This window comes from Phyllobates terribilis, unplaced genomic scaffold (assembly GCF_046119375.1).
Source record: "Phyllobates terribilis strain yellow unplaced genomic scaffold, ASM4611937v1 Scaffold_277__1_contigs__length_2500907, whole genome shotgun sequence".
Classification (NCBI taxonomy): Eukaryota; Metazoa; Chordata; class Amphibia; order Anura; family Dendrobatidae; genus Phyllobates; species Phyllobates terribilis.
This window is the reverse complement of record NW_027363037.1, coordinates 530,440-556,114: the sequence shown is the minus strand read 5'-3', so window position 1 is coordinate 556,114 and position 25,675 is coordinate 530,440. Positions and strand designations below refer to the sequence as shown.

Sequence of the window (25,675 nt, the reverse complement as noted above, 5' to 3'; positions counted from 1 at the left end):
TGGACTCTTTGGCTTTGCTTTTCTTCTCCTCATTGGATTTTTCATGTTCAAAGTTGCAGAAGCCAGATTACAAGCTCATTTTTGTTCAACTTCAGCAACTGTGCATTGCATTGCCATGTAATGTGATGCAATGCTATCTTTCTAGCTCTCCCTTTTTACTTCCTTTTGGATAAACAGACATATTAGGCAAGCATTTTGGAGCTTTCACCTAAATAACTACAGGTGGTGAGATAAGCTGCACAATATAATTGACCTTTCAGTATATTGTTGCACACACACCATCTATTTAGCAAATGCCCTTGTTATCAACAGCAGCCTTTTAAACTCACCTGAGCTAACAGGTATGTGCGCTGGTTACTCTGCTGCGCTTAAAATTTCTTTTTTGGTTTGCTACAATGCCTTTTCTGAAACGTTGTCTCCTTCTGCTGGAACACTGACTTCTTTCATTTAATGCCTGCAGACTATAAAAGAGAACCCAACCCAAAAAGTTTGGTTGATTAGTCTGTGGCATTCTGTTAAACTGTTGCTTATGGCGGTCTCTGTGAGCTTCTCAGCGACATTCAGCCAGCCAGGTATCCTGCCTGCAGTAGATGGAATGTGGCAATGGAACGCTGGCTGCGCGTGTCATAATAGGCTCTGAGCCTTTATATACCTGTGCACAGCAGCAGCCACCTTCAGTCTGCTGCTGGACAGCCAGCAGCAGCAGCAGCAGGAGAGGTATGTAATCAGGAGCCCTCCTGCTAAGGGTAGACAGCTGCTCGTTCCACCCCACCCCCCGCCTTAATTGGTTCTCCTCCCTTCCAATGGTGTTGAGGCGGGTGGGAACAGCAGGGGGTGAAGGTGCTGTGTTTAAAGAGGTGGAGTTATGCAGATCTAAAACGCGTGGATTGCAGCAGCAGCAAGCCGAAAAGTGCAGGCATGTAAGGGATCTAGAGGTTGACAACATGTCTTCTTAACGGGAGTCCAGGAGCTCATCTCCACAAATGGACTTTTCAGGATCCTTGGGTGGCTCCGTAGTTTGAAACCAATTCTGGTTATCGCTTCTTGGCCTTTTGGCTAAGATCAAGTGTAGTATCTTTCGAAAAGGCGGTTTTGGATGTTGGCCGCCCTAGTAGATTGATACATTATGCACACTGGGGTTTAGGTGCTTGTTAGTACGCCAGGTGGCTAATATAGTCATCTGGTGGAAAGCATGGCCCCCCAGGATCGACGCCATTGGGCCGGGGAAGATCGAAAGCCCGAAGTGTGAAGTGCCCCAGGAGTGGTGACCCTGGGGTGCCTTAACTCACTGGGATTGGGAACCCCACTTGAGTTTATGGCACATTTGCACTAGCACTTCAATATTTCTTTCTTCACACACACCCTTATTCCGGGCCTTCTGGCCTTAGGATGGGGAATTTTTCAATTCCCGGTCGAAGGTCCGGGCAGTATTATACTGTGAAACCTTCACTATTTATTTAATTTTTTTTTGTCACTGTGTGTCCACTTTTTCACGTGTGTCCACGTCCTTACTAGGATTTTGTCGGGATGCGGTTCCCTTACGGGTTCCTCTCTTGGCAGGTCTAGGGGGGGAGTGTGTGGCCATCAGGTTCCGCTCCCCCCTGAACCCCCCTGGCTCTCCTCTTTCGGGAGGAGAGCGTTGTTGGCTCCCCTCTTCCGGGAGGGGAGCACAGTCTTTGGCTCCCAGTGCCTTGCTCGGGTGAGAACTCGGGCAGGTATTGAGGGTAAGATTGGGTCGCCTCTGGCTCCGGCTGGAGGTGGCTATTTGTCCCTGTGCCTCGCTGTGGACTTCTGGCTCGGAGGGACGGGGAATGGTTTGGGGGACCCTTCTCCTTTTGGAGAGGGTTTCAAGAAGACCAGCATCCTAGTGCACTTTTTTTTGTGGCACTTGTCACTTTTTTAAGCGCACTCGGGTTTTGTACACGAATTCGGGCTTTCGATAAAAAAAAAAAAATCTGTTCTTATCAGTTTAATATCTGATACGTCCAATATCTGGGGACCATATATTAAATGGATTTTTAGAACAGGGAGATGGAAAAAGAGCTTGCTCTGTCCACTCCACGCATTGACCTGGTATTGCAGTATCTCCAGGACCGGTGCACCCCTTCTTTAATGCAGTTTCTAAAATCAGAAAGAATTGAATTCAATGTTTTTTGTTCATTTTGCTTGTTTGTCGGATTTTGGGATGGACTCTTTGGCTTTGCTTTTCTTCTCCTCATTGGATTTTTCATGTTCAAAGTTGCAGAAGCCAGATTACAAGCTCATTTTGGTTCAACTTCAGCAACTGTGCATTGCATTGCCATGTAATGTGATGCAATGCTATCTTTCTAGCTCTCCCTTTTTACTTCCTTTTGGATAAACAGACATATTAGGCAAGCATTTTGGAGCTTTCACCTAAATAACTACAGGTGGTGAGATAAGCTGCACAATATAATTGACCTTTCAGTATATTGTTGCACACACACCATCTATTTAGCAAATGCCCTTGTTATCAACAGCAGCCTTTTAAACTCACCTGAGCTAACAGGTATGTGCGCTGGTTACTCTGCTGCGCTTAAAATTTCTTTTTTGGTTTGCTACAATGCCTTTTCTGAAACATTGTCTCCTTCTGCTGGAACACTGACTTCTTTCATTTAATGCCTGCAGACTATAAAAGAGAACCCAACCCAAAAAGTTTGGTTGATTAGTCTGTGGCATTCTGTTAAACTGTTGCTTATGGCGGTCTCTGTGAGCTTCTCAGCGACATTCAGCCAGCCAGGTATCCTGCCTGCAGTAGATGGAATGTGGCAATGGAACGCTGGCTGCGCGTGTCATAATAGGCTCTGAGCCTTTATATACCTGTGTACAGCAGCAGCCACCTTCAGTCTGCTGCTGGACAGCCAGCAGCAGCAGCAGCAGGAGAGGTATGTAATCAGGAGCCCTCCTGCTAAGGGTAGACAGCTGCTCGTTCCACCCCACCCCCCGCCTTAATTGGTTCTCCTCCCTTCCAACGGTGTTGAGGCGGGTGGGAACAGCAGGGGGTGAAGGTGCTGTGTTTAAAGAGGTGGAGTTATGCAGATCTAAAACGCGTGGATTGCAGCAGCAGCAAGCCGAAAAGTGCAGGCATGTAAGGGATCTAGAGGTTGACAACATGTCTTCTTAACGGGAGTCCAGGAGCTCATCTCCACAAATGGACTTTTCAGGATCCTTGGGTGGCTCCGTAGTTTGAAACCAATTCTGGTTATCGCTTCTCGGCCTTTTGGCTAAGATCAAGTGTAGTATCTGTTCTTATCAGTTTAATATCTGATACGTCCCCTATCTGGGGACCATATATTAAATGGATTTTTAGAACAGGGAGATGGAAAAAGAGCTTGCTCTGTCCACTCCACGCATTGACCTGGTATTGCAGTATCTCCAGGACCGGTGCACCCCTTCTTTAATGCAGTTTCTAAAATCAGAAAGAATTGAATTCAATGTTTTTTGTTCATTTTGCTTGTTTGTCGGATTTTGGGATGGACTCTTTGGCTTTGCTTTTCTTCTCCTCATTGGATTTTTCATGTTCAAAGTTGCAGAAGCCAGATTACAAGCTCATTTTGGTTCAACTTCAGCAACTGTGCATTGCATTGCCATGTAATGTGATGCAATGCTATCTTTCTAGCTCTCCCTTTTTACTTCCTTTTGGATAAACAGACATATTAGGCAAGCATTTTGGAGCTTTCACCTAAATAACTACAGGTGGTGAGATAAGCTGCACAATATAATTGACCTTTCAGTATATTGTTGCACACACACCATCTATTTAGCAAATGCCCTTGTTATCAACAGCAGCCTTTTAAACTCACCTGAGCTAACAGGTATGTGCGCTGGTTACTCTGCTGCACTTAAAATTTATTTTTTGGTTTGCTACAATGCCTTTTCTGAAACGTTGTCTCCTTCTGCTGGAACACTGACTTCTTTCATTTAATGCCTGCAGACTATAAAAGAGAACCCAACCCAAAAAGTTTGGTTGATTAGTCTGTGGCATTCTGTTAAACTGTTGCTTATGGCGGTCTCTGTGAGCTTCTCAGCGACATTCAGCCAGCCAGGTATCCTGCCTGCAGTAGATGGAATGTGGCAATGGAACGCTGGCTGCGCATGTCATAATAGGCTCTGAGCCTTTATATACCTGTGCACAGCAGCAGCCACCTTCAGTCTGCTGCTGGACAGCCAGCAGCAGCAGCAGCAGGAGAGGTATGTAATCAGGAGCCCTCCTGCTAAGGGTAGACAGCTGCTCGTTCCACCCCACCCCCCGCCTTAATTGGTTCTCCTCCCTTCCAACGGTGTTGAGGCGGGTGGGAACAGCAGGGGGTGAAGGTGCTGTGTTTAAAGAGGTGGAGTTATGCAGATCTAAAACGCGTGGATTGCAGCAGCAGCAAGCCGAAAAGTGCAGGCATGTAAGGGATCTAGAGGTTGACAACATGTCTTCTTAACGGGAGTCCAGGAGCTCATCTCCACAAATGGACTTTTCAGGATCCTTGGGTGGCTCCGTAGTTTGAAACCAATTCTGGTTATCGCTTCTCGGCCTTTTGGCTAAGATCAAGTGTAGTATCTTTCGAAAAGGCGGTTTTGGATGTTGGCCGCCCTAGTAGATTGATACATTATGCACACTGGGGTTTAGGTGCTTGTTAGTACGCCAGGTGGCTAATATAGTCATCTGGTGGAAAGCATGGCCCCCCAGGATCGACGCCATTGGGCCGGGGAAGATCGAAAGCCCGAAGTGTGAAGTGCCCCAGGAGTGGTGACCCTGGGGTGCCTTAACTCACTGGGATTGGGAACCCCACTTGAGTTTATGGCACATTTGCACTAGCACTTCAATATTTCTTTCTTCACACACACCCTTATTCCGGGCCTTCTGGCCTTAGGATGGGGAATTTTTCAATTCCCGGTCGAAGGTCCGGGCAGTATTATACTGTGAAACCTTCACTATTTATTTAATTTTTTTTTGTCACTGTGTGTCCACTTTTTCACGTGTGTCCACGTCCTTACTAGGATTTTGTCGGGATGCGGTTCTCTTACGGGTTCCTCTCTTGGCAGGTCTAGGGGGGGAGTGTGTGGCCATCAGGTTCCGCTCCCCCCTGAACCCCCCTGGCTCTCCTCTTTCGGGAGGAGAGCGTTGTTGGCTCCCCTCTTCCGGGAGGGGAGCACAGTCTTTGGCTCCCAGTGCCTTGCTCGGGTGAGAACTCGGGCAGGTATTGAGGGTAAGATTGGGTCGCCTCTGGCACCGGCTGGAGGTGGCTATTTGTCCCTGTGCCTCGCTGTGGCCTTCTGGCTCGGAGGGACGGGGAATGGTTTGGGGGACCCTTCTCCTTTTGGAGAGGGTTTCAAGAAGACCAGCATCCTAGTGCACTTTTTTTTGTGGCACTTGTCACTTTTTTAAGCGCACTCGGGTTTTGTACACGAATTCGGGCTTTCGATAAAAAAAAAAAATTCTGTTCTTATCAGTTTAATATCTGATACGTCCCCTATCTGGGGACCATATATTAAATGGATTTTTAGAACAGGGAGATGGAAAAAGAGCTTGCTCTGTCCACTCCACGCATTGACCTGGTATTGCAGTATCTCCAGGACCGGTGCACCCCTTCTTTAATGCAGTTTCTAAAATCAGAAAGAATTGAATTCAATGTTTTTTGTTCATTTTGCTTGTTTGTCGGATTTTGGGATGGACTCTTTGGCTTTGCTTTTCTTCTCCTCATTGGATTTTTCATGTTCAAAGTTGCAGAAGCCAGATTACAAGCTCATTTTGGTTCAACTTCAGCAACTGTGCATTGCATTGCCATGTAATGTGATGCAATGCTATCTTTCTAGCTCTCCCTTTTTACTTCCTTTTGGATAAACAGACATATTAGGCAAGCATTTTGGAGCTTTCACCTAAATAACTACAGGTGGTGAGATAAGCTGCACAATATAATTGACCTTTCAGTATATTGTTGCACACACACCATCTATTTAGCAAATGCCCTTGTTATCAACAGCAGCCTTTTAAACTCACCTGAGCTAACAGGTATGTGCGCTGGTTACTCTGCTGCGCTTAAAATTTATTTTTTGGTTTGCTACAATGCCTTTTCTGAAACGTTGTCTCCTTCTGCTGGAACACTGACTTCTTTCATTTAATGCCTGCAGACTATAAAAGAGAACCCAACCCAAAAAGTTTGGTTGATTAGTCTGTGGCATTCTGTTAAACTGTTGCTTATGGCGGTCTCTGTGAGCTTCTCAGCGACATTCAGCCAGCCAGGTATCCTGCCTGCAGTAGATGGAATGTGGCAATGGAACGCTGGCTGCGCATGTCATAATAGGCTCTGAGCCTTTATATACCTGTGCACAGCAGCAGCCACCTTCAGTCTGCTGCTGGACAGCCAGCAGCAGCAGCAGCAGGAGAGGTATGTAATCAGGAGCCCTCCTGCTAAGGGTAGACAGCTGCTCGTTCCACCCCACCCCCCGCCTTAATTGGTTCTCCTCCCTTCCAACGGTGTTGAGGCGGGTGGGAACAGCAGGGGGTGAAGGTGCTGTGTTTAAAGAGGTGGAGTTATGCAGATCTAAAACGCGTGGATTGCAGCAGCAGCAAGCCGAAAAGTGCAGGCATGTAAGGGATCTAGAGGTTGACAACATGTCTTCTTAACGGGAGTCCAGGAGCTCATCTCCACAAATGGACTTTTCAGGATCCTTGGGTGGCTCCGTAGTTTGAAACCAATTCTGGTTATCGCTTCTCGGCCTTTTGGCTAAGATCAAGTGTAGTATCTTTCGAAAAGGCGGTTTTGGATGTTGGCCGCCCTAGTAGATTGATACATTATGCACACTGGGGTTTAGGTGCTTGTTAGTACGCCAGGTGGCTAATATAGTCATCTGGTGGAAAGCATGGCCCCCCAGGATCGACGCCATTGGGCCGGGGAAGATCGAAAGCCCGAAGTGTGAAGTGCCCCAGGAGTGGTGACCCTGGGGTGCCTTAACTCACTGGGATTGGGAACCCCACTTGAGTTTATGGCACATTTGCACTAGCACTTCAATATTTCTTTCTTCACACACACCCTTATTCCGGGCCTTCTGGCCTTAGGATGGGGAATTTTTCAATTCCCGGTCGAAGGTCCGGGCAGTATTATACTGTGAAACCTTCACTATTTATTTAATTTTTTTTTGTCACTGTGTGTCCACTTTTTCACGTGTGTCCACGTCCTTACTAGGATTTTGTCGGGATGCGGTTCCCTTACGGGTTCCTCTCTTGGCAGGTCTAGGGGGGGAGTGTGTGGCCATCAGGTTCCGCTCCCCCCTGAACCCCCCTGGCTCTCCTCTTTCGGGAGGAGAGCGTTGTTGGCTCCTCTCTTCCGGGAGGGGAGCACAGTCTTTGGCTCCCAGTGCCTTGCTCGGGTGAGAACTCGGGCAGGTATTGAGGGTAAGATTGGGTCGCCTCTGGCACCGGCTGGAGGTGGCTATTTGTCCCTGTGCCTCGCTGTGGCCTTCTGGCTCGGAGGGACGGGGAATGGTTTGGGGGACCCTTCTCCTTTTGGAGAGGGTTTCAAGAAGACCAGCATCCTAGTGCACTTTTTTTTGTGGCACTTGTCACTTTTTTAAGCGCACTCGGGTTTTGTACACGAATTCGGGCTTTCGATAAAAAAAAAAAATTCTGTTCTTATCAGTTTAATATCTGATACGTCCCCTATCTGGGGACCATATATTAAATGGATTTTTAGAACAGGGAGATGGAAAAAGAGCTTGCTCTGTCCACTCCACGCATTGACCTGGTATTGCAGTATCTCCAGGACCGGTGCACCCCTTCTTTAATGCAGTTTCTAAAATCAGAAAGAATTGAATTCAATGTTTTTTGTTCATTTTGCTTGTTTGTCGGATTTTGGGATGGACTCTTTGGCTTTGCTTTTCTTCTCCTCATTGGATTTTTCATGTTCAAAGTTGCAGAAGCCAGATTACAAGCTCATTTTGGTTCAACTTCAGCAACTGTGCATTGCATTGCCATGTAATGTGATGCAATGCTATCTTTCTAGCTCTCCCTTTTTACTTCCTTTTGGATAAACAGACATATTAGGCAAGCATTTTGGAGCTTTCACCTAAATAACTACAGGTGGTGAGATAAGCTGCACAATATAATTGACCTTTCAGTATATTGTTGCACACACACCATCTATTTAGCAAATGCCCTTGTTATCAACAGCAGCCTTTTACACTCACCTGAGCTAACAGGTATGTGCGCTGGTTACTCTGCTGCGCTTAAAATTTCTTTTTTGGTTTGCTACAATGCCTTTTCTGAAACGTTGTCTCCTTCTGCTGGAACACTGACTTCTTTCATTTAATGCCTGCAGACTATAAAAGAGAACCCAACCCAAAAAGTTTGGTTGATTAGTCTGTGGCATTCTGTTAAACTGTTGCTTATGGCGGTCTCTGTGAGCTTCTCAGCGACATTCAGCCAGCCAGGTATCCTGCCTGCAGTAGATGGAATGTGGCAATGGAACGCTGGCTGCGCGTGTCATAATAGGCTCTGAGCCTTTATATACCTGTGCACAGCAGCAGCCACCTTCAGTCTGCTGCTGGACAGCCAGCAGCAGCAGCAGCAGGAGAGGTATGTAATCAGGAGCCCTCCTGCTAAGGGTAGACAGTTGCTCGTTCCACCCCACCCCCCGCCTTAATTGGTTCTCCTCCCTTCCAACGGTGTTGAGGCGGGTGGGAACAGCAGGGGGTGAAGGTGCTGTGTTTAAAGAGGTGGAGTTATGCAGATCTAAAACGCGTGGATTGCAGCAGCAGCAAGCCGAAAAGTGCAGGCATGTAAGGGATCTAGAGGTTGACAACATGTCTTCTTAACGGGAGTCCAGGAGCTCATCTCCACAAATGGACTTTTCAGGATCCTTGGGTGGCTCCGTAGTTTGAAACCAATTCTGGTTATCGCTTCTCGGCCTTTTGGCTAAGATCAAGTGTAGTATCTGTTCTTATCAGTTTAATATCTGATACGTCCCCTATCTGGGGACCATATATTAAATGGATTTTTAGAACAGGGAGATGGAAAAAGAGCTTGCTCTGTCCACTCCACGCATTGACCTGGTATTGCAGTATCTCCAGGACCGGTGCACCCCTTCTTTAATGCAGTTTCTAAAATCAGAAAGAATTGAATTCAATGTTTTTTGTTCATTTTGCTTGTTTGTCGGATTTTGGGATGGACTCTTTGGCTTTGCTTTTCTTCTCCTCATTGGATTTTTCATGTTCAAAGTTGCAGAAGCCAGATTACAAGCTCATTTTGGTTCAACTTCAGCAACTGTGCATTGCATTGCCATGTAATGTGATGCAATGCTATCTTTCTAGCTCTCCCTTTTTACTTCCTCTTGGATAAACAGACATATTAGGCAAGCATTTTGGAGCTTTCACCTAAATAACTACAGGTGGTGAGATAAGCTGCACAATATAATTGACCTTTCAGTATATTGTTGCACACACACCATCTATTTAGCAAATGCCCTTGTTATCAACAGCAGCCTTTTAAACTCACCTGAGCTAACAGGTATGTGCGCTGGTTACTCTGCTGCGCTTAAAATTTCTTTTTTGGTTTGCTACAATGCCTTTTCTGAAACGTTGTCTCCTTCTGCTGGAACACTGACTTCTTTCATTTAATGCCTGCAGACTATAAAAGAGAACCCAACCCAAAAAGTTTGGTTGATTAGTCTGTGGCATTCTGTTAAACTGTTGCTTATGGCGGTCTCTGTGAGCTTCTCAGCGACATTCAGCCAGCCAGGTATCCTGCCTGCAGTAGATGGAATGTGGCAATGGAACGCTGGCTGCGCGTGTCATAATAGGCTCTGAGCCTTTATATACCTGTGCACAGCAGCAGCCACCTTCAGTCTGCTGCTGGACAGCCAGCAGCAGCAGCAGCAGGAGAGGTATGTAATCAGGAGCCCTCCTGCTAAGGGTAGACAGCTGCTCGTTCCACCCCACCCCCCGCCTTAATTGGTTCTCCTCCCTTCCAACGGTGTTGAGGCGGGTGGGAACAGCAGGGGGTGAAGGTGCTGTGTTTAAAGAGGTGGAGTTATGCAGATCTAAAACGCGTGGATTGCAGCAGCAGCAAGCCGAAAAGTGCAGGCATGTAAGGGATCTAGAGGTTGACAACATGTCTTCTTAACGGGAGTCCAGGAGCTCATCTCCACAAATGGACTTTTCAGGATCCTTGGGTGGCTCCGTAGTTTGAAACCAATTCTGGTTATCGCTTCTCGGCCTTTTGGCTAAGATCAAGTGTAGTATCTTTCGAAAAGGCGGTTTTGGATGTTGGCCGCCCTAGTAGATTGATACATTATTCACACTGGGGTTTAGGCGCTTGTTAGTACGCCAGGTGGCTAATATAGTCATCTGGTGGAAAGCATGGCCCCCCAGGATCGACGCCATTGGGCCGGGGAAGATCGAAAGCCCGAAGTGTGAAGTGCCCCAGGAGTGGTGACCCTGGGGTGCCTTAACTCACTGGGATTGGGAACCCCACTTGAGTTTATGGCACATTTGCACAAGCACTTCAAATTTTCTTTCTTCGCACACACCCTTATTCCGGGCCTTCTGGCCTTAGGATGGGGAATTTTTCAATTCCCGGTCGAAGGTCCGGGCAGTATTATACTGTGAAACCTTCACTATTTATTTAATTTCTTTGTCACTGTGTGTCCACTTATTCACGTGTGTCACGTCCTACTAGGATTTTGTCGGGATGCGGTTCCCTTACGGGTTCCTCTCTTGGCAGGTCTAGGGGGGGAGTGTGTGGCCATCAGGTTCCGCTCCCCCCTGAACCCCCCTGGCTCTCCTCTTTCGGGAGGAGAGCGTTGTTGGCTCTCCTCTTCCGGGAGGGGAGCACAGTCTTTGGCTCCCAGTGCCTTGCTCGGGTGAGAACTCGGGCAGGTGCTGGGGGTAAGATTGGGTCGCCTCTGGCTTCGGCTGGAGGTGGCTTTTTGTCCCTGTTCCTCGCTGTGGCCTTTTGGCTCGGAGGGACGGGGAATGGTTTGGGGGACCCTTCTCCTTTTGGAGAGGGTTTCAAGAAGACCAGCATCCTAGTGCACTTTTTTTGTGGCACTTGTCACTTTTTTAAGCGCACTCGGGTTTTGTACACGAATTCGGGCTTTCAAAAAAAAAAAAAAATCTGTTCTTATCAGTTTAATATCTGATACGTCCCCTATCTGGGGACCATATATTAAATGGATTTTTAGAACAGGGAGATGGAAAAAGAGCTTGCTCTGTCCACTCCACGCATTGACCTGGTATTGCAGTATCTCCAGGACCGGTGCACCCCTTCTTTAATGCAGTTTCTAAAATCAGAAAGAATTGAATTCAATGTTTTTTGTTCATTTTGCTTGTTTGTCGGATTTTGGGATGGACTCTTTGGCTTTGCTTTTCTTCTCCTCATTGGATTTTTCATGTTCAAAGTTGCAGAAGCCAGATTACAAGCTCATTTTGGTTCAACTTCAGCAACTGTGCATTGCATTGCCATGTAATGTGATGCAATGCTATCTTTCTAGCTCTCCCTTTTTACTTCCTTTTGGATAAACAGACATATTAGGCAAGCATTTTGGAGCTTTCACCTAAATAACTACAGGTGGTGAGATAAGCTGCACAATATAATTGACCTTTCAGTACATTGTTGCACACACACCATCTATTTAGCAAATGCCCTTGTTATCAACAGCAGCCTTTTAAACTCACCTGAGCTAACAGGTATGTGCGCTGGTTACTCTGCTGCGCCTAAAATTTCTTTTTTGGTTTGCTACAATGCCTTTTCTGAAACGTTGTCTCCTTCTGCTGGAACACTGACTTCTTTCATTTAATGCCTGCAGACTATAAAAGAGAACCCAACCCAAAAAGTTTGGTTGATTAGTCTGTGGCATTCTGTTAAACTGTTGCTTATGGCGGTCTCTGTGAGCTTCTCAGCGACATTCAGCCAGCCAGGTATCCTGCCTGCAGTAGATGGAATGTGGCAATGGAACGCTGGCTGCGCGTGTCATAATAGGCTCTGAGCCTTTATATACCTGTGCACAGCAGCAGCCACCTTCAGTCTGCTGCTGGACAGCCAGCAGCAGCAGCAGCAGGAGAGGTATGTAATCAGGAGCCCTCCTGCTAAGGGTAGACAGCTGCTCGTTCCACCCCACCCCCCGCCTTAATTGGTTCTCCTCCCTTCCAACGGTGTTGAGGCGGGTGGGAACAGCAGGGGGTGAAGGTGCTGTGTTTAAAGAGGTGGAGTTATGCAGATCTAAAACGCGTGGATTGCAGCAGCAGCAAGCCGAAAAGTGCAGGCATGTAAGGGATCTAGAGGTTGACAACATGTCTTCTTAACGGGAGTCCAGGAGCTCATCTCCACAAATGGACTTTTCAGGATCCTTGGGTGGCTCCGTAGTTTGAAACCAATTCTGGTTATCGCTTCTCGGCCTTTTGGCTAAGATCAAGTGTAGTATCTGTTCTTATCAGTTTAATATCTGATACGTCCCCTATCTGGGGACCATATATTAAATGGATTTTTAGAACAGGGAGATGGAAAAAGAGCTTGCTCTGTCCACTCCACGCATTGACCTGGTATTGCAGTATCTCCAGGACCGGTGCACCCCTTCTTTAATGCAGTTTCTAAAATCAGAAAGAATTGAATTCAATGTTTTTTGTTCATTTTGCTTGTTTGTCGGATTTTGGGATGGACTCTTTGGCTTTGCTTTTCTTCTCCTCATTGGATTTTTCATGTTCAAAGTTGCAGAAGCCAGATTACAAGCTCATTTTGGTTCAACTTCAGCAACTGTGCATTGCATTGCCATGTAATGTGATGCAATGCTATCTTTCTAGCTCTCCCTTTTTACTTCCTTTTGGATAAACAGACATATTAGGCAAGCATTTTGGAGCTTTCACCTAAATAACTACAGGTGGTGAGATAAGCTGCACAATATAATTGACCTTTCAGTATATTGTTGCACACACACCATCTATTTAGCAAATGCCCTTGTTATCAACAGCAGCCTTTTAAACTCACCTGAGCTAACAGGTATGTGCGCTGGTTACTCTGCTGCGCTTAAAATTTCTTTTTTGGTTTGCTACAATGCCTTTTCTGAAACGTTGTCTCCTTCTGCTGGAACACTGACTTCTTTCATTTAATGCCTGCAGACTATAAAAGAGAACCCAACCCAAAAAGTTTGGTTGATTAGTCTGTGGCATTCTGTTAAACTGTTGCTTATGGCGGTCTCTGTGAGCTTCTCAGCGACATTCAGCCAGCCAGGTATCCTGCCTGCAGTAGATGGAATGTGGCAATGGAACGCTGGCTGCGCGTGTCATAATAGGCTCTGAGCCTTTATATACCTGTGCACAGCAGCAGCCACCTTCAGTCTGCTGCTGGACAGCCAGCAGCAGCAGCAGCAGGAGAGGTATGTAATCAGGAGCCCTCCTGCTAAGGGTAGACAGCTGCTCGTTCCACCCCACCCCCCGCCTTAATTGGTTCTCCTCCCTTCCAACGGTGTTGAGGCGGGTGGGAACAGCAGGGGGTGAAGGTGCTGTGTTTAAAGAGGTGGAGTTATGCAGATCTAAAACGCGTGGATTGCAGCAGCAGCAAGCCGAAAAGTGCAGGCATGTAAGGGATCTAGAGGTTGACAACATGTCTTCTTAACAGGAGTCCAGGAGCTCATCTCCACAAATGGACTTTTCAGGATCCTTGGGTGGCTCCGTAGTTTGAAACCAATTCTGGTTATCGCTTCTCGGCCTTTTGGCAAGATCAGTGGTGGTTTTCTGCTGCTGGTGTTGTTTGGAGGGCAGTTGTGACTGGGGTTCCCCCTTGTGGGGCCCTAGTGTGCGATTGAGCGGCGATTGTGTTTATCTGCTGTAAAAATGGTGGAGAAAACACGTGGATTAGAGGACTCGGTCCGTCTGAAGGTGGCTGCAGGTCATGAAGGAGAAATCGGTTTGGACCAAGTTTGCGTTGATGTCTTGAAGAACATTAATGGCTTGAAGGTAACGGATGTATTGGCACTGCAGGATTTTCAGAAACAAGGAATTTATGATATCACTTTTGTTTCTTTGAGTATTTGCCAGAGAGTCTACATGGAGTTGGTACGAATGAAGGAAGAAAAGGAATTGAAATGCCTAGAGTTTATTGCACTGGAACCTCTGTTCCAGCAGACATATAAGTATGTGGTTGTGCACATGTATAACCCTAAAGTTCCGGATGAGACTGTTTCCAATTTTTTAGCTCGGTATTGTAGTGAGGTTAAATTTTTGGGAAGAATGAAGAACAAATACAATTATCTAAATGGCAAGAGGAGATATGTTGTAAAACTGAGACCGGATGATAGAGCTATTGGGGGTGCCAAGAGCATTCCTGCACAGTTTTCTATCGGAGGAGAAAGGGGATTTTGTTTTTATAATGGACAGATGGAATATTGTAGGAAGTGTCATGAGTTTGGACATGTTCAGAAAGATTGTCCAGTGCAAGGTGATGTTTGTAGAGGTTGTGGGAAATCTGGGCATGTTGCAAGTGGTTGCCCAATGAATAAGGTGTGTGATTTGTGTGGACATGCAGATCACCTTGCAAGGAAATGTAGATTGTGGGCTCAGATTCCTAGGTCACAGGTGGACGCTGAAGAGAGGCAGAAGAAGACTCGGCAGGAAAGTGGGGAGGAGGGCGAAGGCTCAGACTCAGAGGGGGAAAGCCAAAAACAAGATGGTGGTAGGGGAAGAGACCATGCGGTGCCCAAGATGGAGGAAAAGGGGCGGAGCCAGAAGAAAGTTGGTTTGAGGGAGGGGCTGGAAGTAATAAACAAAGTAGCTGATGTGCATGGCCCGGGTGATGGGATGGATTTGTCTAATATGGCGGAGTCAGTGAATCCTGTTTTGGGAAGAGATGGGGGTGAGGAAATGGAGGTTTTGGAGGAGGAGGATTCTGATTCGGATGGAACTATAACCCCTCAGCAGCGTGATAGGGTTAACAGTGATTGGAGTGAAAATGAGGAGGAAGATGATGGCAAGGAGGAGAGTTATGCCTCCGTGATTAAAAGAAGTAAGGTGGAGGGGTGTTGGTCTGGGGGGCAGGAAGATCCAGTCTCCCTAAGACCAGGTTATTCTAACAGGGACTCGAGTTCTGAGTCGCCTGATATACGTAGAAAAGTGGGTGGCAGGAGTGGGTTTTCTCCTGGTTCATGATGGATCGGGTATGGTGGAGATTTTTTCCTGTTGTTATGATGGCGTTGTGTGTTGCTTCTCTGAATGTACGAGGGATTGGTTCTGCTTGTAGGAGAGCAGGGATACTGGAGTACATTGAGAGTGTGAATGCAGATATTGTCTGTCTGCAGGAATGTGTAATTAAATCTGCCCCGCATGAGAGTGAGTGGAATAAGGGGCAATCTTTTTGGTCCCCATGCTCAGAAAACAGGAATGAAGGGGTGGGCATTTTACTGTGTAATTCCAGTCTAAAGGTTTTAGAGTTTAAAGTAATCATACCTGGGAGATGTTTGTTTTTATTAGTGGATTTTTTAGGTCAGCGGGTACGGGTTTTTAATGTTTATGCCCCTGCTGATAAACAAGCAAGAGTTGGGTTTTTGGAGTCTCTAAAGTTGTTTTTACCAGGCAGAGACTTCACTATAGTGGCTGGAGATTTTAATTGTGTCAGATCCGCAAAAGATCGTAAGAGCTCTACGGAAGGTAGGACTGATGTTACGTCTAATATTTTAAATCAGATTGTGCAGGATTTACGCTACACGGATGCTGGTCTGATGGTTGGGCCAAGTGATAAGTTCACATACATATCAGATAGTGGACGTAGTGTTTCCCGAATTGACTATGTTTTTATGTCTGAAGGGATTAAGGTGGCCAAGTGCAACCACGTGATGACGACTTTTTCTGACCACAAGATGATAGTGGTAGATCTGTGTATAGCTGAGTCCCTGGCTTTTGGAAAGGGACTCTGGAAGCTGAACGTAAGCCTGCTGGAAGAGGAGAGTGTTAAGGTTGGTTTTAATAAAGTGTTTTTGTCTTGTGTGTCTGAACAGCACCTTTTTAAAGATTTGCTAGAGTGGTGGGACTGGGCTAAGGAGAAATTTGCATGTTATTTTAAACGTGTGTGTTTTAGGAGAGCGAAAGCCAAAAGGGATCATGATGCTGCTGTTATTTCAAAATTGGAAGTACTCCATAAGTTTAAGAGAGCGGGGATGGAGGTGGATAAAGAGATTGCAGATTTGAAGGACGAACTGAAGAAGATACTTATTGAAAAAGGGAAGACTATTATGTTTAAGGCAAAAATAAAGCACATGGAGGAAAATGAGCAATGTTCGAGATACTTTTTTAAAAAATGTTTTAAACCTAAAGGGGTTTTTAAGTCTGTTTTTTCTCCTGCAGGGGAGGTATCTGGGGATGAGATGATTGGCAGTATTCTTTCCTTTTATGAAACACTCTTCTCTAACGATAGTAGAGCCAGTGATGCGGAAATTAATGATTATTGCAAAGTATTAACTAATAATATTCCTGAGGAGAAAATTGGGTTTTTAAGTGAGGAGGTTGGGAAAGATGAAATTAGACGGGCAGTGGATGGCTTGGCGAAAGGCAAGACGCCAGGCTGTGATGGTCTTCCTGCTGAATTTTATGTTAGATTTTGGGATATTATAGGTGTGGAGTTTTCCCGGGTGGTGCAATATGGTTTTACTCATGGGATTTTATCGGTTTCTATGCGTAGGGGGATTGTTACGCTGATTCATAAGAAAGGGGACATGAGGGATATTAAAAATTGGAGGCCCATAACATTGTTAAACAGTGATTACAAAATTATTTCTAAAATTGTGGCTGGTAGACTGGCAGATGTGATAGGTGATATGGTGGGGGAGTATCAGGCATGTGCAGTGCCTGGTAGGAAAATTTCAGATAATTTGCTGCTTCTAAGAGACTTAATTTATCAGGCTAATTTGAATAAGAATGCTCTTTTGTTACAGTCGGTGGACCTGGAGAAAGCCTTTGATAAAATATCACATAGATTTTTGTTCTCTGCTTTAAGTCACCTTGGTGTTCCGGATAAATTATTGATGGTCATTAAGAGTTTTTATTGTGGGGTCAGTAGCCAGATTTTAGTTAATGGGCATGTGAGTTCCAGTTTTAATATTTTATCGGGAGTTAGGCAGGGTTGTCCCCTGTCACCAATTCTTTTTATCTGTGTGGTGGAGGCCCTTTTAAAAAGTGTACAAGTTGACAAGTGTGTGGCTGGTGTTTTTATTCCTGGGGGATCCGGGGGTCCAGTCAAGTCTTTAAGTTATATGGATGATATTGTTTTTACTTGTGGTTCACAGGCGGATCTCAATAGAGTGAATTTGCACGTAAGGATTTTTTGTTGTGTGGCTGGTATGGCGGTGAATTGGGGAAAGTGCCAGCTTTGTAACTTTGGGAGGCAGGTTGAGGTTAACGTGGCAGGAGTGGAGAGTAGGGAGGAAATTGAGGTTCTTGGTGTCATCTTTGAGAAGGAACTGAAAGGGAAAAGCAGCCTGAAGATTCTAGAAGACAAAATGGATCAGAAGTTGAACTTTTGGAAACTAAGGAACCTGTCGCTGAGAGGGAAAGTGCTGGTAATCAAGTCTGTGATTCTCCCGCTTCTGCTGTACACTGCTTTGATTTTCCCACCTGCTGTGCTTTGGACAAAGAGAGTGACAAGGAAACTGTTTGTGTTTTTTTGGGGATCCAAAATGGAGAAACTAAGAAGAGGAATGGTTATGTGTTCTGTGGAAAATGGGGGTTGTGATTTTCCTAACATTGACTTATTTTTAAGAATGCATTATTTTTTGAACATTTATAAATTATCCCAGTGCAATAACAGGACTGCGGACATGTGCAAATATTTAGCAGGACGGCTTTTCCAGAAATGGAGCTGGTGTGAGAAGGATTTAAGAAAACCAGTTTCGTTTGTGATACCGTTTTTTTATGTGGTGCTTAGGTCCTTCTATGATCAAAATGGGATAAGCTCCATGGTTAGACCGGACAAAAAACTGATTGTCTCAGGTATTAAGAAGAAGGAGATGTTATGTGATGTGCCGTTTTGTAATAATGCACAGTCTGGACAGGTGTGGAAGCTTTTTTTCATGCGTGGAATCAGCAACAGACAGAAGGATGTAACCTGGATGGCGTTGCATGGATGCTTGCCAACAAGGGCTTTTTTGAATGACCGGGGGATAAAGGTTCAAGAACTATGTCCTAGGGAAGGTTGCAAAAAGGTGGAAACAATACAGCATATTTTTTGGGACTGTTTTTTTGCTAAAAAAGTTTTTACCTTGTTGTCACGTATGTTTGTTGCTTTAGTTGGTTTTCATTGTTTCGATTTTGAAAGGATTTTAATAGGTCAAGATTTTAAGTACTCGCAAAGGAAGCGGGCAAGCTGGATTATTTTTGTCATATATAAAGAGGTTTTATGGGACGTTCGGAATTTGGTGATTTTTAAAAAGATTGTTTTTTCCCCCATGGAATGCAGAAAGATTTTTCTTGCTAGACTGTTTTATGCCTATTTATTGGATAAAAAGAAGTATGGTGAGACAGCAGCAGAAGCACTCTGGAACTTTTCACATTGGGCTTCTTACAGTAAGTAACAGTTAATTGCATGGTTGTGTTTTTTGGGATTTTGTTTTTGTTTTTCCGAATGATGATTTGAGAACCCGTTATGTGAATATGCGCTATGATGCATAAATTAATGTGGGTCTTAATCTGAGGAAAAAAAAAAAAAAAAAAAAAATCTGTTCTTATCAGTTTAATATCTGATACGTCCCCTATCTGGGGACCATATATTAAATGGATTTTTAGAACAGGGAGATGGAAAAAGAGCTTGCTCTGTCCACTCCACGCATTGACCTGGTATTGCAGTATCTCCAGGACCGGTGCACCCCTTCTTTAATGCAGTTTCTAAAATCAGAAAGAATTGAATTCAATGTTTTTTGTTCATTTTGCTTGTTTGTCGGATTTTGGGATGGACTCTTTGGCTTTGCTTTTCTTCTCCTCATTGGATTTTTCATGTTCAAAGTTGCAGAAGCCAGATTACAAGCTCATTTTGGTTCAACTTCAGCAACTGTGCATTGCATTGCCATGTAATGTGATGCAATGCTATCTTTCTAGCTTTCCCTTTTTACTTCCTTTTGGATAAACAGACATATTAGGCAAGCATTTTGGAGCTTTCACCTAAATAACTACAGGTGGTGAGATAAGCTGCACAATATAATTGACCTTTCAGTATATTGTTGCACACACACCATCTATTTAGCAAATGCCCTTGTTATCAACAGCAGCCTTTTAAACTCACCTGAGCTAACAGGTATGTGCGCTGGTTACTCTGCTGCGCTTAAAATTTCTTTTTTGGTTTGCTACAATGCCTTTTCTGAAACGTTGTCTCCTTCTGCTGGAACACTGACTTCTTTCATTTAATGCCTGCAGACTATAAAAGAGAACCCAACCCAAAAAGTTTGGTTGATTAGTCTGTGGCATTCTGTTAAACTGTTGCTTATGGCGGTCTCTGTGAGCTTCTCAGCGACATTCAGCCAGCCAGGTATCCTGCCTGCAGTAGATGGAATGTGGCAATGGAACGCTGGCTGCGCGTGTCATAATAGGCTCTGAGCCTTTATATACCTGTGCACAGCAGCAGCCACCTTCAGTCTGCTGCTGGACAGCCAGCAGCAGCAGCAGCAGGAGAGGTATGTAATCAGGAGCCCTCCTGCTAAGGGTAGACAGCTGCTCGTTCCACCCCACCCCCCGCCTTAATTGGTTCTCCTCCCTTCCAACGGTGTTGAGGCGGGTGGGAACAGCAGGGGGTGAAGGTGCTGTGTTTAAAGAGGTGGAGTTATGCAGATCTAAAACACGTGGATTGCAGCAGCAGCAAGCCGAAAAGTGCAGGCATGTAAGGGATCTAGAGGTTGACAACATGTCTTCTTAACGGGAGTCCAGGAGCTCATCTCCACAAATGGACTTTTCAGGATCCTTGGGTGGCTCCGTAGTTTGAAACCAATTCTGGTTATCGCTTCTCGGCCTTTTGGCTCAGATCAAGTGTCTGGACATCAGGTTCCTTGAGTGCTAGCCCTCGGCCTTCCAGCATCGCCACTCCGGTGGCTTAAGCTGGATGCTGCTATAGGGGGAGAGTGAGGAGGAAACGGGAAGGCGATTTCCGTGGCTGACTATGGGAGTCAAGCTGAAATTTGCTGGGACCGGGGACCCCCGGGTCAAGAATGGATTTCGCATTGAGATTTCCGAGGAGAAGAAGGGACATTTTTCCATGTCCTACCTGGTGAATGCCATCTTCTATGAAGCATTGAAGATTAAGAAGTCGGACATTCTTTGCCTGCAGGAATTTAGAAGTCATGGAAGGTATGTGCTGGTTCTTTCTACTATGGCTGCTTGCCAAAATCTTTATAGAACCTTGAAAGGCCATACTGAGAACTCCCTCCTAGATGGACTCACTTTTACTGTCCTCTATTCAAAGGGGGATGTTCCTGTTGTTGTGTTTATGCACAATCCCTTTATCCCCCAGGAGGACATTACTGTATTCTTGAGGAGGCATTGTACTTATGTGCATTTTTCCCACAAGATCTCGAATGAAGAAGGCTTGTGGACTGGCAAATACAAGTACTTTGTTCGTTTTGCTACAGACCCCGAGGGGCCAGGGGGCATACATTATCCTCCTATGAGTTTCTCTATTGGGAGAGACACTGGTTTCTTGTACTTTCCTGATGCTCCTTTTTTCTGCAGAAGATGTAACAAGTATGGTCATGTCCAGGAGTCCTGCAGGTATCCGCCAACCTGCAGGAGGTGTAACACGTCTGGTCATATGGCGAAAGACTGCAAGAACCAGGTAAAGTGTGATGCTTGTGGTGAGGAGGGGCATGTTCTTAGGCAGTGTCAAGCTAGAACCACTCCTAAGTCTTTTGCTCAAGTGGTCGCGGAGGGGCCTGCTGTTCCTTCGACTTCTACTAGGGTTCCACAAGGTCCCCTTCCGGATGTCGGGGAGGCAACTGCTCCCCAAGAGGAAGAGGATGGCACTCAGATGGACGACATATTTGAAGATGCCCAGCTTCAGCCTCCTGCGTCAGGAGGCTTTGACATGGTGATTCCAGAGGTGATGTCACCTTTCCCTCCCCAGTTTGGTGTCCGTGGTGAGGGGGAAATGGACTTGTCCAATTCTCCTGTCATATCTTGGTGCAATACTGCTTCAGAGGAGATCGGGGGCGGTGGCCAAGGGGACTTGTCTGCTGTCCGTTTCTCTGATGAGGAGGATCCTGATGTGGTCAAGAAGAAGCCAAGGACTGAGTGTTCATCCATTGCTGCCGTGTGTGATAGCCCGGTGGACTCTCGTGCTTACCCGTCAGATGTATTTTCTCCTGACATTGTTACATTTGGCATTCAGCCAGATGGTAATAGCTTTGCTTTGCTTGATGAAGGTTGAGTTGATGTTTTCTTTCTTTTTTTTTCAGGTTATGTGTGATCCCCTTTAGTTATGCCGCATCATTCTGGATGGGACATTGTGTCCCTTAATGTTAGGCAAATTAGATCTGTTACCCGAAGAACAACAGTTCTGGATTATCTAAAGGGTTTGAGTGCAGATGTCTATTGTCTACAAGAGTGTGGGATTACTGAATCTCCAGGGGATAAGGACTGGCCTTATGGCCAGTATGTTTGGTCGGGGTCCAGCTTTAACAAAAATGATGGTGTGGGGATTTTAGTTGGTAATAAGAATATTACTATTGATAGTTACACGGTTGTGGAGGTGGGTCGCTGCATTATTGTTTTTTTGAGTTATAGGGGGTGGAAGGTTAGAATGATTAATTTATATTGTCCTACTAAAAAAGAGGAGCGGCTTGCTCTTCTTGAGAAATTGAGTTTTTTTCTCCCTGGAAAAATTCCTACAGTTTTTGTTGGTGACTGTAATTGTGTCACAGAAGGTAATGTGGACATTACGGGAAAAAAGTTATCTCAACTTATTTCTGATTTTTCTTTCTTAGACGCTGCAATACTTGAGTATGGCATTCCACCACCGCCTACATATTATGCTGACCGTGGTAATATTTCATCGAGGATAGAAAGGATGTTATTTTCCAAAAATATGGTTTGTTCAAGTTATGTTCAACATAAGGTACCTTTTTCTGATCATGAGTGTTTGCGTGGAGTTTTTAGTGCGAATGGGGACATGGTGTTTGGGGGTGGGGTTTGGAAATTGAATACGAGGTTGTTGGAGGATGAGGAGGTGATGAGTGAGTTGGAGAAAAGGTATGCAAGTTGGAGGTGGCATAAGCGTGATTTTGGTAGTGTGCTTGAATGGTGGGATTGGGTGAAATTACAGTTAAAAACTTTCTTTAAAAAATGGGGCTACAAAAAAGCTGCCAGATATCGTAATAGATTTAATGACTTAAGTAGACGGATTGATTGGTTGCGTGGGTGTGTTAGGAAAGGAATGGATATGTCTGATCAGCTTGAGGTTGCTAAGAATGAGTTAAAATGTCTTCTGGATGAAAAAGGTAAAGAGATTATTTACCGTACCAAGTTAGAGCATTTGGAAAAGAATGAAAAGTGCACCAGGTACTTTTTTAAAAAAATGAATGGAAGGAAGTTGGATTTGAGTGAAGTGGTAGGTGAAGATGGATCTAGTGTGGTTGGGAAGAATGTGTTGAATGAGGTGAATGGCTTCTATAGTAAGTTGTACGATGAGAAATGGATTGATCCTGGACTTGTGTCGCATGTATTGAGTGGTATGGAGAAGAGACTTGGTTCGGATGAATGTGATGCTTTGTGTGAGGATGTTATTTTGGATGAGGTGAGGAATGTTGTTATGAGTGCTAAAAAGAATAAGACGCCTGGGAAGGATGGGTTGCCTGTGGAGCTGTATGTGAAAGCTTGGGAGTTTTTGGGTAAGGACTTGACTGAGGTTTGTAGGTATATGTGGATGAATGGTGTTTTGTGTGACAGTATGAAAGAGGGTATAGTGGTTCTTGTGTTTAAGAAGGGTGAGAAAAAGCGTTTGGGGAACTGGAGACCCATATCATTGCTTAACGCTGATTATAAGGTCTACAGTAAATTGTTAGCAAATCGTATGCGTGAGGTGATTGGTAGGGTTGTGGAGGATGACCAAGTGTGTGCCGTGCCTGGTCGGAGTATAAGTGATAATTTGTTATTGTTAAGGGATATGCTTGGGGATTGTAAGACTAGAAAGCAGAAGTGTATGGTGTTAGCAATTGATTTCGAAAAGGCTTTTGATAGAGTTTCGCATGTGTTTCTGTTTAAAGTATTGGAGAGGATGGGTTTCCCTAGGGTTTTTCTGAATGGAGTTAAGTCTTTATATGATTATGTGTCAAGTGAGTTTTTAGTGAATGGATGGTTGTCTGACAAAGTGATGATTAGGTCTGGTGTAAGACAGGGGTGCCCTATGTCCCCTGTCTTGTTTGTATGTGTGATTGAGCCTTTGCTGTGTTTAGTGAGACGTGAGAAAATGATGAGAGGATTGTTAGTGCCTGGGAGTGGTGGTAAGCATGTGAAGGTGTTAGGTTACATGGATGATGTTGTGATGGTGAGTGAAAGTATGGCTTCAATGAGTAGGGTGAGGTTGCTTTTGGATTTTTTCTGTGGTGCATCAGGTTTTAGAGTTAACTGGACTAAGTGTAGTTTCAAATGCTTTGGAGATGACAGTATTCGTATGGAAGGTGTTAAGTATGAGGAGAGTGCAATTAAGGTTTTAGGGGTATTTTTCAATGATGATCTGAAAGGAAATGAGAGTTGGGACGAGTGTGGTATGCGTGTTGAGCGAAAATTGAATTTTTGGAGAATGAGAGATCTTTCTTTGCGGGGCAAAGTTCTAGTTATCAAAGCAGTGATCTTACCCATTCTGCTTTTTGTGGCCATAATTTTTCCATCCCCTTTTAGGAAAGTGAAGAGAGTTGAGAAAATGATTTTTTCCTTTTTCTGGTGCAGCAAGATGGAGAAGCTGAAGAGGGAAAGCCTTTATAAGGCCTGCCAGCATGGTGGTTTGGGATTTCCTAATGTTGAGGTTTTTTTAGGGCTCCATTATATTAAGACGATTGTGGTATTGTTGGGTAAAGGTAATAAGGGTGCATGTATGGCAAGTTATTCTGCAGGATGGATGTTGTATGGGTTAGGTTGGAGAAAGAGGGATGCGAGAGTGCCTGTGTCTTTTAAGTGTCCGGTGTGGTATGAGGTGATTGAGAAGTTTGTCAAGAAGTATGATTTGCTGAGTGTGCCGGTGGATGAGTTTAGAATGACTAAGAGGGTGTATAGGAAATTGTGTGCAAATGAGGTCGAGTCTAATATTGTTGGTTTGAGAGGGAATGAGGTTGCGGATGCTTGGAGAAAGTTGGGTATGTATGGGATGTCCAACAAACAGAAGGATGTAGTGTGGATGGCGTTTCACAATATTCTTCCAGTGAGAGACGTTCAAAAGAAGAGAGGTTTGATTAGGTCGGATGTTTGTCCAAGAGATGGATGTAATGGTTGTGAGACGGTTATGCATCTGATGTGGAATTGTGATTTTGCGCAAGACGTGTGGAAATGTGTAGGGGGGTTGTGTAGGAGTTTGGCAGGAGTGACTTTTGTGGATTGGCGTGTGGTTATGTTTGGTATTGGTGCAAGTGGACGTGTAAAGGAGAGAGTTTTGTGGTTAATTATGGCTTGTGTGTTAGAAAGTTTGTGGGATGTGAGGAATCTTTGTGTATTTAAAAGGAAATCAATTACAGTAAATGAATGTATTAGGATTATTCTTTCTAGGCTATTTTTGATTTACAAGATGGATAGTAGTAGCGGTGGTGGAACAGATGCCGAGGGAATATGGAAATTTAAAAAGTGGAGGCATATTGTAAAATTTCAGTGATCTTTTGGTTTATATTAATAAGATGTTCTTCTTTCTGTAATATTAGGTTACTTTATGCTTAATAAATATGGCCATGATGATGAGAAGTTTTTTTTGCAACAGTTTTGGTATATCCTACTGATTTGCTATAAAACTAACCTGAATGGTTTAAAAAAAAAAAAAAAAAAAAAAAAAAAAATCTGTTCTTATCAGTTTAATATCTGATACGTCCCCTATCTGGGGACCATATATTAAATGGATTTTTAGAACAGGGAGATGGAAAAAGAGCTTGCTCTGTCCACTCCACGCATTGACCTGGTATTGCAGTATCTCCAGGACCGGTGCACCCCTTCTTTAATGCAGTTTCTAAAATCAGAAAGAATTGAATTCAATGTTTTTTGTTCATTTTGCTTGTTTGTCGGATTTTGGGATGGACTCTTTGGCTTTGCTTTTCTTCTCCTCATTGGATTTTTCATGTTCAAAGTTGCAGAAGCCAGATTACAAGCTCATTTTGGTTCAACTTCAGCAACTGTGCATTGCATTGCCATGTAATGTGATGCAATGCTATCTTTCTAGCTCTCCCTTTTTACTTCCTTTTGGATAAACAGACATATTAGGCAAGCATTTTGGAGCTTTCACCTAAATAACTACAGGTGGTGAGATAAGCTGCACAATATAATTGACCTTTCAGTATATTGTTGCACACACACCATCTATTTAGCAAATGCCCTTGTTATCAACAGCAGCCTTTTAAACTCACCTGAGCTAACAGGTATGTGCGCTGGTTACTCTGCTGCGCTTAAAATTTCTTTTTTGGTTTGCTACAATGCCTTTTCTGAAACGTTGTCTCCTTCTGCTGGAACACTGACTTCTTTCATT

General features: G+C 44.6%; 7 non-coding genes and 6 pseudogenes across 7 annotated transcripts; all 13 read left to right on the top strand.

The window, feature by feature from the left end:
• The first annotated feature begins 1,036 nt into the window (after nt 1–1,036).
• On the top strand, nt 1,037–1,128 carry LOC141219769 (U2 spliceosomal RNA; annotated as a pseudogene).
• A 794-nt stretch (nt 1,129–1,922) lies between these two features.
• LOC141219717 (U2 spliceosomal RNA) lies at nt 1,923–2,107 on the top strand. The gene has a single exon (XR_012288144.1). It is a non-coding gene; the product is annotated as a U2 spliceosomal RNA (small nuclear RNA).
• Nucleotides 2,108–3,222: 1,115 nt separating this feature from the next.
• On the top strand, nt 3,223–3,413 carry LOC141219868 (U2 spliceosomal RNA). The gene has a single exon (XR_012288244.1). It is a non-coding gene; the product is annotated as a U2 spliceosomal RNA (small nuclear RNA).
• A 1,115-nt stretch (nt 3,414–4,528) lies between these two features.
• On the top strand, nt 4,529–4,620 carry LOC141219765 (U2 spliceosomal RNA; annotated as a pseudogene).
• Nucleotides 4,621–5,414: 794 nt separating this feature from the next.
• LOC141219703 (U2 spliceosomal RNA) lies at nt 5,415–5,599 on the top strand. Its single transcript, XR_012288135.1, has one exon. It is a non-coding gene; the product is annotated as a U2 spliceosomal RNA (small nuclear RNA).
• A 1,115-nt stretch (nt 5,600–6,714) lies between these two features.
• LOC141219764 (U2 spliceosomal RNA) lies at nt 6,715–6,806 on the top strand (annotated as a pseudogene).
• A 794-nt stretch (nt 6,807–7,600) lies between these two features.
• Nucleotides 7,601–7,785, top strand: LOC141219702 (U2 spliceosomal RNA). Its single transcript, XR_012288134.1, has one exon. It is a non-coding gene; the product is annotated as a U2 spliceosomal RNA (small nuclear RNA).
• A 1,115-nt stretch (nt 7,786–8,900) lies between these two features.
• On the top strand, nt 8,901–9,091 carry LOC141219867 (U2 spliceosomal RNA). The gene has a single exon (XR_012288243.1). It is a non-coding gene; the product is annotated as a U2 spliceosomal RNA (small nuclear RNA).
• Nucleotides 9,092–10,206: 1,115 nt separating this feature from the next.
• Nucleotides 10,207–10,298, top strand: LOC141219766 (U2 spliceosomal RNA; annotated as a pseudogene).
• Nucleotides 10,299–11,092: 794 nt separating this feature from the next.
• Nucleotides 11,093–11,271, top strand: LOC141219685 (U2 spliceosomal RNA; annotated as a pseudogene).
• Nucleotides 11,272–12,386: 1,115 nt separating this feature from the next.
• Nucleotides 12,387–12,577, top strand: LOC141219865 (U2 spliceosomal RNA). The gene has a single exon (XR_012288241.1). It is a non-coding gene; the product is annotated as a U2 spliceosomal RNA (small nuclear RNA).
• A 6,070-nt stretch (nt 12,578–18,647) lies between these two features.
• LOC141219696 (U2 spliceosomal RNA) lies at nt 18,648–18,850 on the top strand (annotated as a pseudogene).
• Nucleotides 18,851–24,959: 6,109 nt separating this feature from the next.
• LOC141219683 (U2 spliceosomal RNA) lies at nt 24,960–25,148 on the top strand. The gene has a single exon (XR_012288123.1). It is a non-coding gene; the product is annotated as a U2 spliceosomal RNA (small nuclear RNA).
• The last annotated feature ends 527 nt before the right edge of the window (nt 25,149–25,675 follow it).